The sequence below is a fragment of the Somniosus microcephalus genome, chromosome 5, assembly GCF_052327205.1.
Source record: "Somniosus microcephalus isolate GS21.2 chromosome 5, FLI_Smic_1.0, whole genome shotgun sequence".
Classification (NCBI taxonomy): Eukaryota; Metazoa; Chordata; class Chondrichthyes; order Squaliformes; family Somniosidae; genus Somniosus; species Somniosus microcephalus.
Genome location: NC_140991.1, coordinates 142,870,968 through 142,887,161, shown reverse-complemented (window position 1 = coordinate 142,887,161; position 16,194 = coordinate 142,870,968). Strand labels below are relative to the sequence as shown.

The 16,194-nt window shown below is 47.2% G+C and overlaps 1 protein-coding gene across 16 annotated transcripts in view; it reads right to left on the bottom strand.

Moving 5' to 3' along the window:
• Positions 1–16,194, bottom strand: part of ppp1r9a (protein phosphatase 1, regulatory subunit 9A) — a 472,949-nt gene that overhangs the window by 248,743 nt on the left and 208,012 nt on the right. The window lies entirely within an intron of this gene.

Here is a 16,194-nt window from a genome sequence, read left to right as displayed (position 1 = left end):
CACTAGACCAAGCTCGCCCGCATCAGCTGTCCAAGTCAATGATGGACATCAAAGTAGACGGCCACGCCACGACCTGCCTGTTCGACAGCGGAAGCACAGAGAGCTTCATACATCCAGACACGGTGAGCCACTACTCCCTCACTGTCCAGCCAACGCGCAACCGGATCTCGATGGCATCGAGGTCCCACGCCACAGACATCAGCGGCTACTGTGTTGTGACCCTGTCGGTTAAGGGTACGGAGTATAAAAACTTTAAACTCCTCGTCCTGCCCCAGCTATGCGCTGCCGTCCTACTTGGGCTGGATTTTCAATCCCACCTCCAAAGCGTCACTCTAGCATACGGTGGACCCCTCCCCCCGCTCACAGTCGACAACCAGCAGCCTTTAAATCGCCCACCGCGTAACACCTGCGGCCTATCCACCCTCAAGGTCCCGCCACCTTCCCTGTTCGCTAACCTCACCCCCGACTGCAAACCCGTCGCTACCAAGAGCAGGCGGTACAGCTCCGGGGACAGAGCTTTCATTAGCTCTGAGGTGCAGCGTCTCCTGAAGGAGGGCATCATCGAGGGGAGCAGCAGCCCCTGGCGTGCCCAGGTTGTAGTCGTTAAGACCGGCAATAAAAACCGCCTGGTCATCGACTACAGCCAAACCATAAACCGGTACACCCAGCTGGACGCATACCCCCTTCCCCGCATATCTGATATGGTCAATCAGATTGCTCAATACCGGGTATTCTCTACCATCGACCTTAAGTCGGCCTACCACCAACTACCTATCCGCCCCGAGGACCGCCAGTATACCGCCTTCGAGGCGAATGGCCGCCTCTACCACTTCCTTAGGGTCCCCTTCGGCGTCACCAACGGGGTTTCGGTCTTCCAAAGGGAGATGGACCGGATGGTTGACCAGAACGGGCTGCAAGCCACGTTCCCCTATCTAGATAACGTCACCATCTGCGGCCGCGACCGGCAAGACCATGACGCTAATCTGGAAAGATTCCTCCGTACGGCCCAACGGCTGAACCTCACCTACAATAAGGAGAAATGTGTGTTTAACACCTCGCACCTTGCCATCCTCGGCTGCGTAGTAGAGAACGGAATCATCGGCCCCGATCCCGAAAGAATGCGTCCCCTCATGGAGCTACCCCTTCCCCACTGTCCAAAGGCGCTGAAGAGAACCCTGGGGCTCTTCGCCTACTATGCCCAATGGGTGCCGAATTATGCGGACAAAGCCAGACCCCTCATGAAGTCCACCTCCTTCCCCCTTACGGAAGAAGCGCGCGCGGCCTTCTCCCTCATCAGGGGAGACATTGCTAAGGCCACTATGCACGCAGTGGATGAGTCCATCCCCTTCCAAGTGGAGAGCGATGCATCCGACTTCGCCCTAGCCGCTACCCTCAACCAGGAGGGGAGACCGGTGGCCTTCTTCTCAAGGACCCTACAGGGCCCTGAGATCCGACACTCTTCGGTCGAGAAGGAGGCCCAGGCGATTGTGGAGGCGGTACGCCGCTGGAGGCATTACCTCGCAGGCAAGCGATTTACCCTCCTCACCGACCAGCGTTCGGTCGCTTTTATGTTTAATAACAAGCTGAGGGGTAAAATCAAGAACGACAAGATCTTGAGGTGGAGAATCGAGCTATCCACCTACGATTATGATATCTTGTACCGGCCTGGTAAGCTGAACGAACCCCCTGACGCTCTATCTCGAATTACATGCGCCAGCGCGCAAATTGATAGACTTCAGACCCTCCACAACGACCTCTGCCACCCCAGGGTCACCAGGCTTTACCACTTCATTAAGGCCCGCAACCTGACCTACTCCATCGAGGAGGTCAGGACCATGACCAGGAACTGCCAGACCTGTGCCGAGTGCAAACCGCACTTCTTTAGGCCGGACAGAGCAAGCCTGATCAAGGCCACCCGCCCCTTCGAGCGCTTGAGCATCGATTTTAAGGGGCCCCTCCCGTCCTCTGACCGTAATGTGTACTTCCTCAACATTGTTGATGAGTACTCCCGTTTCCCCTTTGCCTTCCCCTGCCCAGACATGACCAGCACCACGGTCGTTAAATGCCTGAACGACCTCTTTGCCTTGTTCGGGTTCCCAAACTATATACATAGTGACCGGGGCGCCTCCTTCATGAGCGAGGAACTCCGTCAGTTCCTACTAGCGAGAGGCATCGCCACTAGCAGGACCACCAGCTACAACCCCCGAGGGAACGGCCAGGTGGAAAGAGAGAACGCGACGGTATGGAAGGCCGTCCTCTTAGCCTTAAAGTCTAAGGGCCTCCCAACCTCTCGCTGGCAGGAGGTCCTCCCGGCGGCGCTGCATTCCACCCGGTCACTACTTTGCACTGCCATTAACGCCACCCCCCATGAACGAATGTTTGTTTTCCCCAGGAAGTCGACTACGGGAACCACGCTACCAACCTGGCTGACCTCTCCGGGGCCTGTCTTGCTGCGAAAGCACGTGAGGGCCCATAAAACGGACCCCCTGGTCGAGAGGGTGAACCTCCTGCACGCCAACCCCCAGTACGCCTACGTGGCATACCCAGACGGGCGGGAGGACACAGTCTCCTTACGAGACCTCGCACCCTCGGGCACTCCGGAGACACCACCGCTACCCCCCCCCACCACCCCCCCAATTCCAGCCCAGGTAGACGGTACGCCGGAACCCCAAGAGCCTTCGCCTACCTCGCAGACGCCAGCATTAACACCGGAGAACGCAGCACCGCCGCTGCGACGATCAGACAGGCTTACGAGGCCTCCGGACAGACTGACATACCAGAACTGGTAGTACACTTCACCCCGCCGGACTCAAATCTAAACAAGGGGTGAATGTGGTAAACCACTTTTACCGTTCACTATCGTTACACTATAGTTATCACTGTTAGATCGTTTCCCTATAGTTATCACTGTTCACATTGTTGTATCACTGTACGAGGTCGCCTCTTGTCACGCTGCTATACCTGGGCTGACCACTGCCGACTCCGCCCATGGCTCCGCCTACCTGCCCGGGTATAAAGGTGGTCGACTGGCTGGTATTCCTCCTTCTTGGATCCGATCACCCACGAGGGTGGGCTCTGTTATTTAGTCAATAAAAACCTATAGTTACTTTCTTAACTCGTCGCTTTTCATTGGACGAATTGATAGGTATATCACTACCAACTACACCACTAGCCTCACGCACTGCTCAATGCACGACCCAACCCCACCCCATCACTCACCTACCGACAATCTCGACCAAACACGAGGCACACCTCACATTCCTACCTTCTCTCACCCCCTTGGAAGAGATGGTAGCTCTTGATCAGCGGCGGGGCTGAAAGAATAGAAGATGCCAGTATCCTCATATGTATCCTCCATCTCTCACATCCCACTTTCCCTTCATCCCACAGTGTCTTCTGATTTACAAGCTGCACATGGTGTAAGCATGCACCTCTTGCTTTCCAGTCATCCCCTCACCACAACCCTACCTTTGTGCCTTCCTCATTTCAGACACCCAAGAAATCTAGCCTGCCCAGCCAGTGGTTGACCAAGAAGAGGGAGAGGAGAGTGAAGAAGAAGAAACACCGTCACTCGATTTCACACTCCCAGGTCGTCCTGCAAGGCGATCTGCAGTGTCCCCCATTGAAAGTCAGCAGCCTTCCACCAGCCATGCTGCAGCCACTGGGGTAGCAACAACAACAACAAAAACAACTTGTATTAATATAGCAACTTTAATGCAGTAAAACCTCCCAAGGCGCTGCACAGGAGTATTATAAGACAAAAAATTTGACACTGAGCCACATAAGGAGAAATTAGGGCAAGTGACCAAAAGCTTGGTCAAAGAGGTAGGTTTTAAGGAATGTCTTAAAGGAATGTCTTAAAGGAGGAAAGGGAGGTAGCAAGGTGGAGAGGCTTAGGCAGGGAATTCCAGAGCTTAGGGCCTAGGCAACAGAAGGAACGGCCACCAATGGTTGAACGATTATAATCAGGGATGCTCAAGAGGGCAGAATTAGAGAAGTGCAGATATCTCGGGGGGGGGGGGGGGGTTGTGGGGCTGAAGGAGATTAGAGATAGGGAGGGGCGAGGCCATGGAGGGATTTGAAAACGAGGCGCTGCTTAACCGAGAGCCAATGTAAGTCAGCGAGCACAGGGGTGATGGGCGAACGGGACTTGGTGAGAGTTAGGACATGGGCAGCCGAGTTTTGGATGACCTCAAGTTTACGTAGGGTAGAATATGGGAGGCCAGCCAGGAGTGCGTTGGAATAGTCAAGTCTAGAGGTAACAACGGCATGGATGAGGGTTTCAGCAGCAGATGAGCTGAGGCAAGGGCGGAGACGAGCGATGTTATGGAGGTGGAAATAGGCGGTCTTTGTTATGCCGCGGAGATGTGGTCGGTAGCTCATTTCAGGGTCAAATATGACACCAAGGTTACAAATAGTGTGGTTCAGCCTCAGACAGATGTTAGGGAGAGGGCTGGAGTCAGTGGCTAGAGAACGGAGTTTGTGGCAAGGACTGAAAACAATGGCTTCGGTCTTCCCAATATTTAATTGGAGAAAATTTCTGCTCATCCAGAACTGTATGTCGGACAAGCAGACTGACAATTTAGAGATCGTGGCAGGGTCGAGAGAAGAGGTAGTGAGGTAGAGCTGGGTGTCGTCAGCGTACATGTGGAAACTGACGCTGTGTTTTTGGATGATGTCACCAAGGGGCAACATGTAGATGAGAAATAGGAGGGGGCCAAGGATAGATCCTTGGGGGACACCAGAGGTAACGATGCGGAAGCGGGAAGAGAAGCCATTGCAGGTGATTCTCTGGCTACGAATAGATAGATAAGAAAGGAACCAGGCGAGTGCAGTCCCACCCAGCTGGATGACAGTGGAGAGGCGTTGGAGAAGTATGGAGTGGTCAACCGTGTCAAAGGCTGCAGACAAGTCAAGAAGGACGAGGAGGGATAGTTTAGCACTATGCAGAGCACTAGGATAGGCAAAGGAACACAAAAGACACTCACTAAGGGAATGCACAAGGGTGATTAGTTAATTTTCTGATAATATTGGATGCATATATGCATAAAGTTGGATTGGAAAGTTTGCTTTGTGGTGGCTTTTATCTCGGCATTGCGGTCAAGAGGACGCTGTGATGGTCAGTAACAGAAAGAAGGTAAGGTGTGGGACAAATATTGAAAGGGGAACTGGGGTTGTGTTCACTGGTACCGCCAGCAGATGATTCAATCCCGGATATCCCGGCCAGAAAGGGGCTGTCTGGGTTGCCTCCTTCCTTCTGCTTCCTCCTCTTCTGCTTTTTCCTATTCTGCTCCCTCCTTTCCTGCTCCCTCTACAAGCGGCTGGTCCCCTTTGCTGCCTCTGCTCCATCTCCACGCCATGCTGCAGCCCAAGGAGGACTGCAACTAGAGCCCCCCAGGACTGGGAGCAAGTGGTTTTCTCAGAGGCTTTCCTTTAAGATCCAAAGCCTTGCAAACATCCAACAGCACTCCCTGCACGTTTTAACAATGTTTTAAATGTATTATACCAAGACACTACTCCAATAAAATGTAAAGAAATCCGTGCAAAAGCAAAAATCTAAACTTACCTGTAAGTTGCGTGTCCCTTTAAGAAGCGCTGGCAGTAGGTCCATCGTACTGCTGCACACATGTTCTGCCATGCATGCTTTGGATAGGGCATTAATAAGAGCAGCAATGTCCAAAATACCAGGTTGTGCGTCAATTCAGCGCTGGGTGCTGATTGATGCCACGATCAACATTCCTTCTAAGCTGCGCGGCGGCCTGGGACTGGCTTTTCAAATGTGAAATTTTGCACCTGACCGCAACTTTGAATAGGCCGTGCAGCCCGTTAAAGGGACCATGCACCCAAAAAAAAATTAGGAGGAACATTGGTTGTAATGTATTATCACATGGCTTGTCACATGGTTTAGTATGAGCATGCTTAGTTCGCTCTGGCCGAATAAAGCAAGCACTTGGACTAGTAACTCATCCTGTCTCTGCCCTTCATTTGTTCTACCCACATATATTACATTTTGGTGACGAGGATGGGATCCCAAAGCCATTTTTAAGGATCGTGGAAGGACACAGTGTTCAGCCTTCGAGTGGAAAAGTTTAAGGTGAATTTATGACACCTAAACTGAATTTTTGCGATGTTTTACTGTTAATGCTCATGCAGAATTGTCTGTGCTTTGCCTTTGCGTGTATGTATACACAGCAACATTAGTACACAGGTAGCGTGCTGAGTCACTGTTCGACGAGATCGGGACAATCATGATCGCGCCTATGGGATTCATTGGAAGCCTCGGCATGTATGACCGAGCTCGCGAACCATTCAGTTCTTACATTGACCGGATGGAGATTTAAATTTTTTTTTATTTTTTTTTATTTTTTTAAGGCTAATAACATTATTGAGACAGACGGTGCAGATGAGAATGTTCAAGTACAAAATAAAGTAATTCGTGAAAGGAAGAAAGCAATTTTTCTAAGAGAACGGGCCAGATGTCTAAGGAGCGTTGACAAACCTACTTGCGCCAGGAAAAGTGAAGGATGCATCATTTGAAGACATTGTCGAGAAACTTGAGGACCATTTCAACCCAAAGCCATTAGAAATATCAGAGTTTGGTACCAGAAACCAAAAACAAAGTGAAACCATCAGTGAGTACATTGTAGCTCTTAAGAACCTGTCTTTGCATTGTAACTTCGGCACATTTTTGGATCGTACATTGCGAGGTAAGATTGTGTGTGGATTGGTGGATGAGCGCACACAGTCCAAGTTACTGAACACTTCAAATCTAATGTTTGACATAGCATGCAAAATTGCCCTATCTATGGAGATGGCGTCTAAGAATGCTCGGGAGCTCTGTCCAACTCAAGTGACTAGTGCAGCTGAGGTCTACAGTCACAGAGCCATCGCCAAACCTAAAGCTGAGAGACTGGGTCGAAACCATGTCGGTGAGAGCAGTTCAGTGAATTGTTATCGCTGCAATGGAAATCACTCACCACAGTCCTGCCAATACAGAAATGCAAAGTGTATGCACTGCCAGAAGCAAGGCCATATTTCAACAGCTTGCAGAGCTACATCTAAAGCAGGAAGAAGCATTCTCGTGGCAATACAAGGCAGCAACAACAAAAGGGAGGAATTCACAATATTGAAGTGACGTTGAAGAATGGGGCATCTACAGTATCTATGCCACTAGTGGCAACGCTAACTGTGGTGAGAAAGACTTCCGTACAAAACTTATGATCAGCAAGGAATATACTGATATAGTCATAGAGGCACAGAAGGAGGCCATTTGGCCCATCGAGTCCATGCCGGCTCTCTGTAGAGCAATCCAGTCAGTCCCATTCCCCCACTCTATCCCTGTAGCCCTGCAAGTTTATTTCCCTCAAGTGCCTATCCAGTCCACCCTTGAAAACATTGAGTATCTCCGCTTCCACCACTTCCATCAGCAGCAAGTTCCAGGTCCTCACCACTTGCTGCGTAAAAAAGCTTTTCCTCACGTCCCCCCTGTATCTCTTGCCCAAAACCTTAAATCTGTGTCCCCTAGTCCTTGTACCATCAACTAGTGGGAACAGCATGTCCCCCATCTAGCCTATCCAAACCCGTCATAATCTTGTACACCTCTATCAAATCACCCCTCAACCTCCTTTGCTCTAATGAAAACAAATCCAGCTTCTCCAACCTGGCCTTGTAGCTAAGATCCCCCATCCCCGGAACCATGCTGGTAAATCTCCTCTGCACCCTCTCAAGGGCCTTCACATCCTTCCTAAAGTGTAGTGACCAGAACTGGACGCAATACTCCAGTTGTGGCCTAACCAGCACTTTATAAAGGTCAGCATAACTTCTCTACTTTTGTACTCAATACCTCTATTTATGAAGCCCAAGATCCCATATGCTTTGCTAACCACTCTCTCAATATGTCCCGCCATCTTCAGGGACCTATGCACGTTAACTCCCAGGTCCCTCTGTCCCTGCACACTCTTTAAAACTGTGCTATTAAGTGTATATTGCCTCTCCCTGTTCCTTCTGCCAAAATGCATCACCTCACACTTCTCTGTATTAAATTCCATTTGCCACGTGTCTGCCCATTCTGCTAGCCTTTCTATGTCCTGTTGCAGTCGATTGGTATCATCATCACTGTTTGCCACACCCCCAAGTTTGGTGTCACCAGCAAATTTAGAAATTCTCTGTATTCCAATATCCAGGTCATTTATATATATCAAAAAAAGCAGTGGCCCCAGCACTGACCCTTGGGGAACACCATTGTGTACCATCCTCCAGTCTAAAAAACAGCCATTTACCACAACTCGCTGTTTTCTGTCCTTAAGCCAATTCCTTATCCAAGCTGCCACTGACACACCTATTCCATGAGCCTCAATTTTGTTAACCAGCCTTCTATGTGGTACTTTGTCAAACACCTTCCGAAAATCCATGTAGACAACATCCATTACATTCCCTTCATCAATCCTCTCTACTTCATCAAAAAATTCAATTAGATTAGTCAAACAGGATCTGCCTTTTACAAATTCGTATTGGCTCTACTTAATGAGCTTACGTAAGAAATAGGAGCAGAAATAAGGCCACATGGCCTCTCGAGCCTGCTCCGCCATTCAATAAGATCATAGCTGATCTTGGGCTCAAAGCCACTTCCCTGCCCACTCCCCATAACCCTTCACTCCCTTATTGTTCAAAAATCTGTCTATCTCCACCTTAAATGTATTTAATGACCCAACCTCCACGGCTCTCTGGGGCAGAGAATTCCACAGATTGACGACCAAAATTCCTCCTCATCTCAGTTCTAATAGGGTGACCCTTTATTCTGAAACTATGCCCCCGAGTTCTAGAGTTCCCCAGGAGGGGAAACATCCTCTCTGCATCTACCTCGTCGAGCCCCCTCAGTATCTTACATATTTCAATAAGATCACCTCTCATTCTTCTAAATTCCAATGAGTATAGGCCCAACCTGCTCAACCATTCTTCATAAGTCAACCCCCTCATCTCAGGAATCAGCCGTGTGAATCGTCTCTGAACTGCCTCCAATGCAAGTATATCCTTCTTTAAATAAGGAGATCAAAACTGTACGCAGTACTCAAGGTGTGGTCTCACCAATACCCTGTACAGTTGTAGCAGGACTTCTCTGCTTTTATACTCCAGCCCCCTTGCAATAAATGCCAACATTCCATTTGCCTTTTTGATTACTTGCTGCACCTGCATGCTAACTTTTTGTGTTTCATGCACAAGGACCCCCAGGTCCCTCTGAACTGTAGCATTTTGTAATCTCTCTCCGTTTAAATAATAATTTGCTTTTTTTATTTTTCCTGCCAAAGTGGATAACCTCACACTTTCCCACATTATACTCCATCTGCCAAATGTTTGCCCACTCACTTAGCCTATCTATATCCCTTTGCAGATTCTTTGAGTCCTCTGCACAACTTGCTTTCCCACCCATCTTTGTATCATCTGCAAACTTGGCTACATTACACTCAGTTCCTTCATCCAAGTCATTAATGTAGATTGAAAATGGTTGAGGCCCCAGCACCGATCCCTGTGGCACCCCACTAGTTACCGTTTGCCAACCGGAAAATGACCCATTTATCCCGACTCTCTGCTTTCTGTTAGTTAGCCAATTCTCTATCCATGCTAATATATTACCCGCAACTCCGTGAGCTCTCATCTTATGCAGTAATCTTTTACGTGGCACCTTATCGAATTTCTTCTGGAAATCCAAATACACCACATCCACTGGCTCACCCTTATCCACCCCGCTCGTTATATCCTCAAAGAACTCCAGCAAATTTGTTAAACGTGATTTCCCTTTCATAAAACCATGCTGACTCTGCTTGACTGCATTATGATTTTCCAAATGCCCTGCTACTGCTTCCTTAATGAAGGACTCCAGCATTTTCCCAATGACAGATGTTAGGCTAACTGGTCTATAGTTTCCTGCTTTCTGTCTCCCTCCTTTCTTAAATAGGGGTGTTACATTTGCAGTTTTCCAATCCACTGGGACCTCTCCAGAGTCCAGGGAATTTTGGTATATTGCAACCAATGCATCCACTATCTCTGCAGCCACTTCTTTTAAGACCCTGGGATGCAGGCCATCTGGTCCAGGGGACTTGTTGTCTTTTAGTCCCATTATATTACCAAGTACTTTTTCCTTAGTGATAATGATTGTCATTAGTTCCCGCCTCCTTGTGGCCCCTTGATTGTCCATTATTGGGATATTGTTAGTGTCTTCTACCGTGAAGACAGATACAAAATATTTGTTCAGAGTCTCTGCCATTTCCCCATTATTAATTCCCCATTCTCATCCTCTAAGGGACTAACATTTACTTTAGCTACTCTCTTCCTTTTTATATACCTGTAGAAGCCCTTACTATCTGTTTTAATATTTCTTGCCAGTTTACTCTCACAATTCATCTTCTCTCTATTATCTTTTGTCTCATCCTTTGCTGTTTTTAAAACATTTCCCAATCCTCTGGCCTCCCACCAATCTTGGCAACATTGTATGCCTTTGTTTTCAATTTGATACCATTCTTTACTTCCTTAGTTAACCTCAGATAGTGCTCCCTTCTCTTAAAATCTTTCTTTCTCACTGGAATATATTTTTGTTGAGAGTTATAAAATAGCTCCTTAAATGTCCGCCACTGCATGTCAGCTGTCTTACCTTTTAATTTATTTTTCCAGTCCACTTTAGCCAGTTCTGCCCTCATGTAATTGCCTTTATTTAAGATCAGGACACTGGTTTGAGATACAACTTTCTCACCCTCCAACTGAATTTGAAATTCAACCATGTTATGATCACTCTTTCCTAGAGGATCCTTTACTATGAGATCATTTATTAATTCTGTCTCATTACACAGTACCAGATCCAAGATAGCCTGCTCCTTGGTTGGTTCCATTACATACTGTTCTAGGAAACCATCCTGAATACACTATGAACTCCTCCCCAAGGCTACCATGGCCAATTTGATTTATCCAATCAATATGGAGATTAAAATCACCCATGATTATTACCGTACCTTTCTTTTTACAGGCCTCCATTATTTGTTGATATATACTATGTCCAACAGTATTGTTGCTGTTCGGGGGCCTGTAGACTACGCTCACCAGAGACCTTTTCCCCTTATTATTTTTTTATCTCCACCCAAACCGATCTTCTGAGCCAGTATCACTTCTCACCACTGCACTGATCCCATCCTTTACCAACAAAGCCACCCCACCCCTCCCTTTCCTTTCTGTCTATACTTCCAAATTGTCAAATACCCTGGAATATTCAGTTCCCAGCCCTGGTCACCTTGCAACCACGTCTCTGTAATGGCGATCAAATCGTACCCATTTGTATCTATTTGTGCTGTCAACTCATCTATCTTGTTACGAATGCTGCGTTCATTCAGATAGGGCTTTTAATGTCTTTTTACCAATTCTCCTTGTTTTGGCCCCACTTTCTGTTGCACTCTTAGTTTTAAACATTCTGTCCCTTCCAAGTGCCCATTCATTTTTTCCTTGATTATTGTTTCTAAAACTTTACTCACCACTGATGTGTATCAACATGGCGGCAGACTGCTCTCTCATGAGTAAGGACACATATGAGAGCAAGTTTAATCAAGTACCACTTACAAAGAGTACAGTAGAGTTAAAAACCTACTCCGGAGAAATACTAGAGACATGTGGACAAATAGAATGTACAGTTCAACACACTGACCAGTCAGTAAAGCTGCCTATTATTGTAGCGAGCTACAACAGGCCAACTCTCATGGGCAAAGACTGGTTGAGAAAGTTAAAACTAGTCTGGAAAAACATCTTCAGTCCGTGACGCAGTCCGTGTCCATATGCAGTAAGACCTGGACAACATTCAGGCTTGGGCTGACAAGTGGCAAGTAACATTCGTACCACACAAGTGCCAGGCAATGACCATCTCCAACAAGCGAGACTCTAACCATCTCCCCATGACATTCAATGGCATTACCATCGCTGAATCCCCCCACTATCAACATCCTGGGGGTTACCATTGATCAGAAACTGAACTGGACCAGCCATATAAATAATGTGGCTACAAGAGCAGGCCAGAGGCTGGGGATTCTGCGGCGAGTGTCTCACCTCCTGACTCCCCAAAGCCTTTCCACCATCTACAAGGCACAAGTCAGGAGTGTGATGGAATACTCTCCACTTGCCTGGATGAGTGCAGCTCCAACAACACTCAAGAAGCTCGACATCATTCAGGATAAAGCAGCCCGCTTGATTGGCACTCCATCCACCACCTTCAACATTCACTCCCTCCACCACCGGCGCACTGTGTACCATCTACAAGATGCACTGCAGCAACTCGCCAAAGCTCCTTCAACAGCACTTTCGAAACCCGCGACCTCTACCACTTAGAAGGACAAGGGCAGCAGATGCATGGGAACATCACCACCTACAAGTTCCCCTCCAAGCCACACACCATCCTGACTTGGACCTGTATCGCCGTCCCTTCACTGTCGCTGGGCCAAAATCCTGGAACTCCCTTCCCAACAGCATTGTGGGTGTACCTACACCATATGGACTGCAGCGGTTCAAGAAGGCGGCTCACCACCATCTTCTCAAGGGCAATTAGGGATGGGCACTAAATGCAGGCCTAGCCAGCGACGCCCACATCCCATCAATGAATTAAAAAAAAAGTGTAGATGCTTCAAAGAAGCGACTCGACACAATGTTGAACAAGAACAAAAGCATATTCACAGACAGTTATGAGGGCATCACTGGGTATGACGCACATATCCGCATCAAGTCCAAGGCAAAGCCTGTCTATTGTAAGGCAAGGCCAATCCCCTATGTGTTGAAAAGTCAGGTGGAGGAAGAGCTAGAGAGAACGGAGTACTAGTAAAAACTAACAAAAGTGAATGGGCTACCCCGATTGTGGTAGTGCCCAAAGCAGACAAAACTATGTTTGTGCAGTGAGTACAAAGTTACCATCAACCAAGCAGTTGACGATGAGCAGCACCTGTTACCTACATCGCAAGATTTGTATGTAACACTCTCTGGGTCAAAGGTTTTCTCCAAGCTTGACCTGTCGCACACTTACACTCAGCTGAATGTTGACAAAAAGAGTCAACAGTATCTCACCATCAACACACACAAGGGACTGTACTCATACACCAAGCAGCTGTATGGTGTAAAGTCCTCACCTAAAAACTTCCAGGCTACGACAGATGAGATTTTGCAAGGAGTTCTAAATTACTTATGCAATCAAGATGATGTACTGATTGCAACAAGCAGCAAGGAAGAAAATCTAGAAGTGTTAGATTTAGTGCTTCAAAGGTTGAATTCCCACAATGTCAAATTGAAAAGGAGCAAATGTGCTTTTGTGCAGCCCGAGGTTGTGTACCTTGGTTTGAAAGTTGATGCATATGGCTTGCAACCAGTGAAAGAAAAGGTTGATCCTGTCATCAATGCTCCAAAGCCACAGAACGTGTCTGGGTTAAGATCTTTCCTTGGAATGGTCCAGTACAATGCACGTTTCTTACCTGAGTTAGCGACCATGTTAGCTCTATTGCACAAGCTCCTCAAGAAGGATGTCCAGTGGAAGTGGACGAAAGCGCAACAGGAAGCTTACAACGCTTGTAAGAGAAGTCTCTCTAGCGATGCTCTACTTGTGCACTACGACACAGGGCGTAAGCTTCATTTAGCGTGTAATGCTTCCAGTTATGGTGTGGGAGCTGTCATAAGCCACGTAATGGATGATGGCCAAGAGAAACCAATCGTGTTCGCATCGCAAACCCCCACAAAGAGCGAAAGAAACTTCGTGCAAATTGAAAAGGAAGCACTCACTGTAGTGTTTGGAATCAAGAAATTCCAACAGTTCCTGATCGGCAGAAAGTTTACCCTGATGGAACCAATCACAAACCGCTCCTAGCAATATTGGGGCCCAAATCTGCCATCCCTGCAATGGCCGCATCAAGAATGCAACGTTAGGCAGTGTTGTTGTCACAATATGACTGCACGTTTGAGTATCACACTTCAAAGCAGAACACAATTGCAGATGCCTTGTCCTGGTTGCCACATGAAGACTCATGTTGGGAGTGAAGGTGCGATTTTCACGCTAGGTGCAGTTGACAAATACTTTCCCGTGAATGCAACTGAGATTGCCGATGAGACTCAAAAGGACTCAGCAGGAAGCAACGTTTGGCAAATTTCTTGCTGAAGTATATAACTACTCTGCACACTACAACTGGACATACCCCCTCATGACCTTTCCGCGCTGATCTTGTCCATGAGTCCTACTTCCTGCTCCCTCGACCCTATTCCCACCAAACTGCTGACCACCCAACTTCCTTTTCTGGCTTCCACGTTAGCTGACATTGTTAATGGTGCTCTCCCTCAAATCTACCGTCATCACTCCTCCTCAAAAAACCAACCCTTGACCCCTCCGTCCCATCTCCCTTTCCTCTCCAAAGACCTTGAACGTGTTGTCGCCTCCCAAATCCGTGCTCATCTTTCCCGCAACTCCATGTTTGAATCCCTCCAATCAGGTTTCCTCCCCTGCCACAGAACCGAAACAGCTCTCAAAGTCACAAATGATATCCTTTGTAATTGTGACAAAGGTAAACTATCCCTCCTCGTCCTTCTTTATTTGTCTGCAGCCTTTGACACGGTTGACCACTCCATCCTTCTCCAACGCTTCTTCACCGTTGTCCAGCTGGGTGGGACTGCACTCGCCCGATTACATTCTTATCTATCTATTCGTAGCCAGAGAATCACCTGCAATGGCTTCTCCTCCCACTCCCACATCGTTACCTCTGGTGTCCCCCCAGGGTCTATCCTTGGCCCCCTTCTATTTCTCATCTACAAGCTGCCCCTTGGCGAAATCATCCGAAAACACAGCGTCAGTTTCCACATGTATGCTGACGACACCCAGCTCTACCTCACCACCACTTCTCTCGACCCCTCCACGGTTTCTAAATTGTCAGACTGCTTGTCCGACATCCAGTTCTGGATGGGCAGAAATTTTCTCAAATTAAATATTGGGAAAACCGAAGCCATTATTTTCAGACCCTGCCACAAACTTTAGAGCAGATTTTTGAAAGGCTCCAACATCTTTCAATTTTCAAAAAGATTAAAATGACATAGAAACAATTAGTTACAGCAAGAACAGGAAACTACCCCTAACATGACAAAATCAATTGAAAGGAACATATTCTTAGTCTATAAGGCGCTGCTCACACCTCCCGATTACATTACGAGTAGGATGCCTTATTCACACAAAATTGTAGCTTGCAATGAGTCTGACGCATTGTTTGAGCAGACTCCATGCTCTTACAGATGGCATTTCGAAATGCTATGCAAATCGGGCATGTAGTAGTCCTCCATGCCCAATAATATGGGAGCCAGTACCCACGTGGCTCTTCAATGAATGTACGGTTTTTGCCTCCACGGGACTAACCGCAAACACCATGCCAAACATTGATCACTGTTTCAATTTCTTCTTGCCATCTCTCTTACATTGACTTTTCAACAGCTTTAGTTCATGCCTCTTGCCCTCCTGTCTTGGTTTACCTTAAAAGTAGCATTCTGAATTTACGTCTAGGCCATTATAGACTTCTGTAAAGATGCCCCTATTTGCCTACTTTTCAAACGGAAGGCCCACAATTTCTCAAATCTCTTCTTATACCTCTGTCCTCTGGCAATAGAAATCAACCTCAGTGCTCTTCTCCATATCATCAGTACAGCATGAATGTTTTCCATGTGTCTTGGTGTCCAAAACTAAAGCATACTTAAGGTATAGTCTGACCAGCGCATTATACAGTTTGAAATTAGTTTTCCAACTTATAGTTTAGCAATATAGTTCAGCATTCTATTCTTTCTGTTTATTGCACTGTACTGTAGTTTGGTATGTTATATGTCACTCCAGATTTCCATCTACTTTACCTTTAGCTAGTTTTACACCATTCACAGTGTACTTGTGACACCCATTCTTTCTTCCAACATACAGTGCATCACACTTACCTGTATTTGAAATGTTATCTGTCAATGGGCAATTTATCTCCTTTTGTGGCTGCCTCCTCAGACTTTACTACCCACTGTTGTTAAGCATGATCTGCAAAATTAACCTATTTGTGCTATGTTTCTGAATCCAAGGAGTTAATGTTAATCCCTAGGGCACTCCTTGGAATTGTCATCCTGGTAGGGTAGTAGAGGTGAAAACCTTAGATTCATATAACTACAGAATGTAGCAGC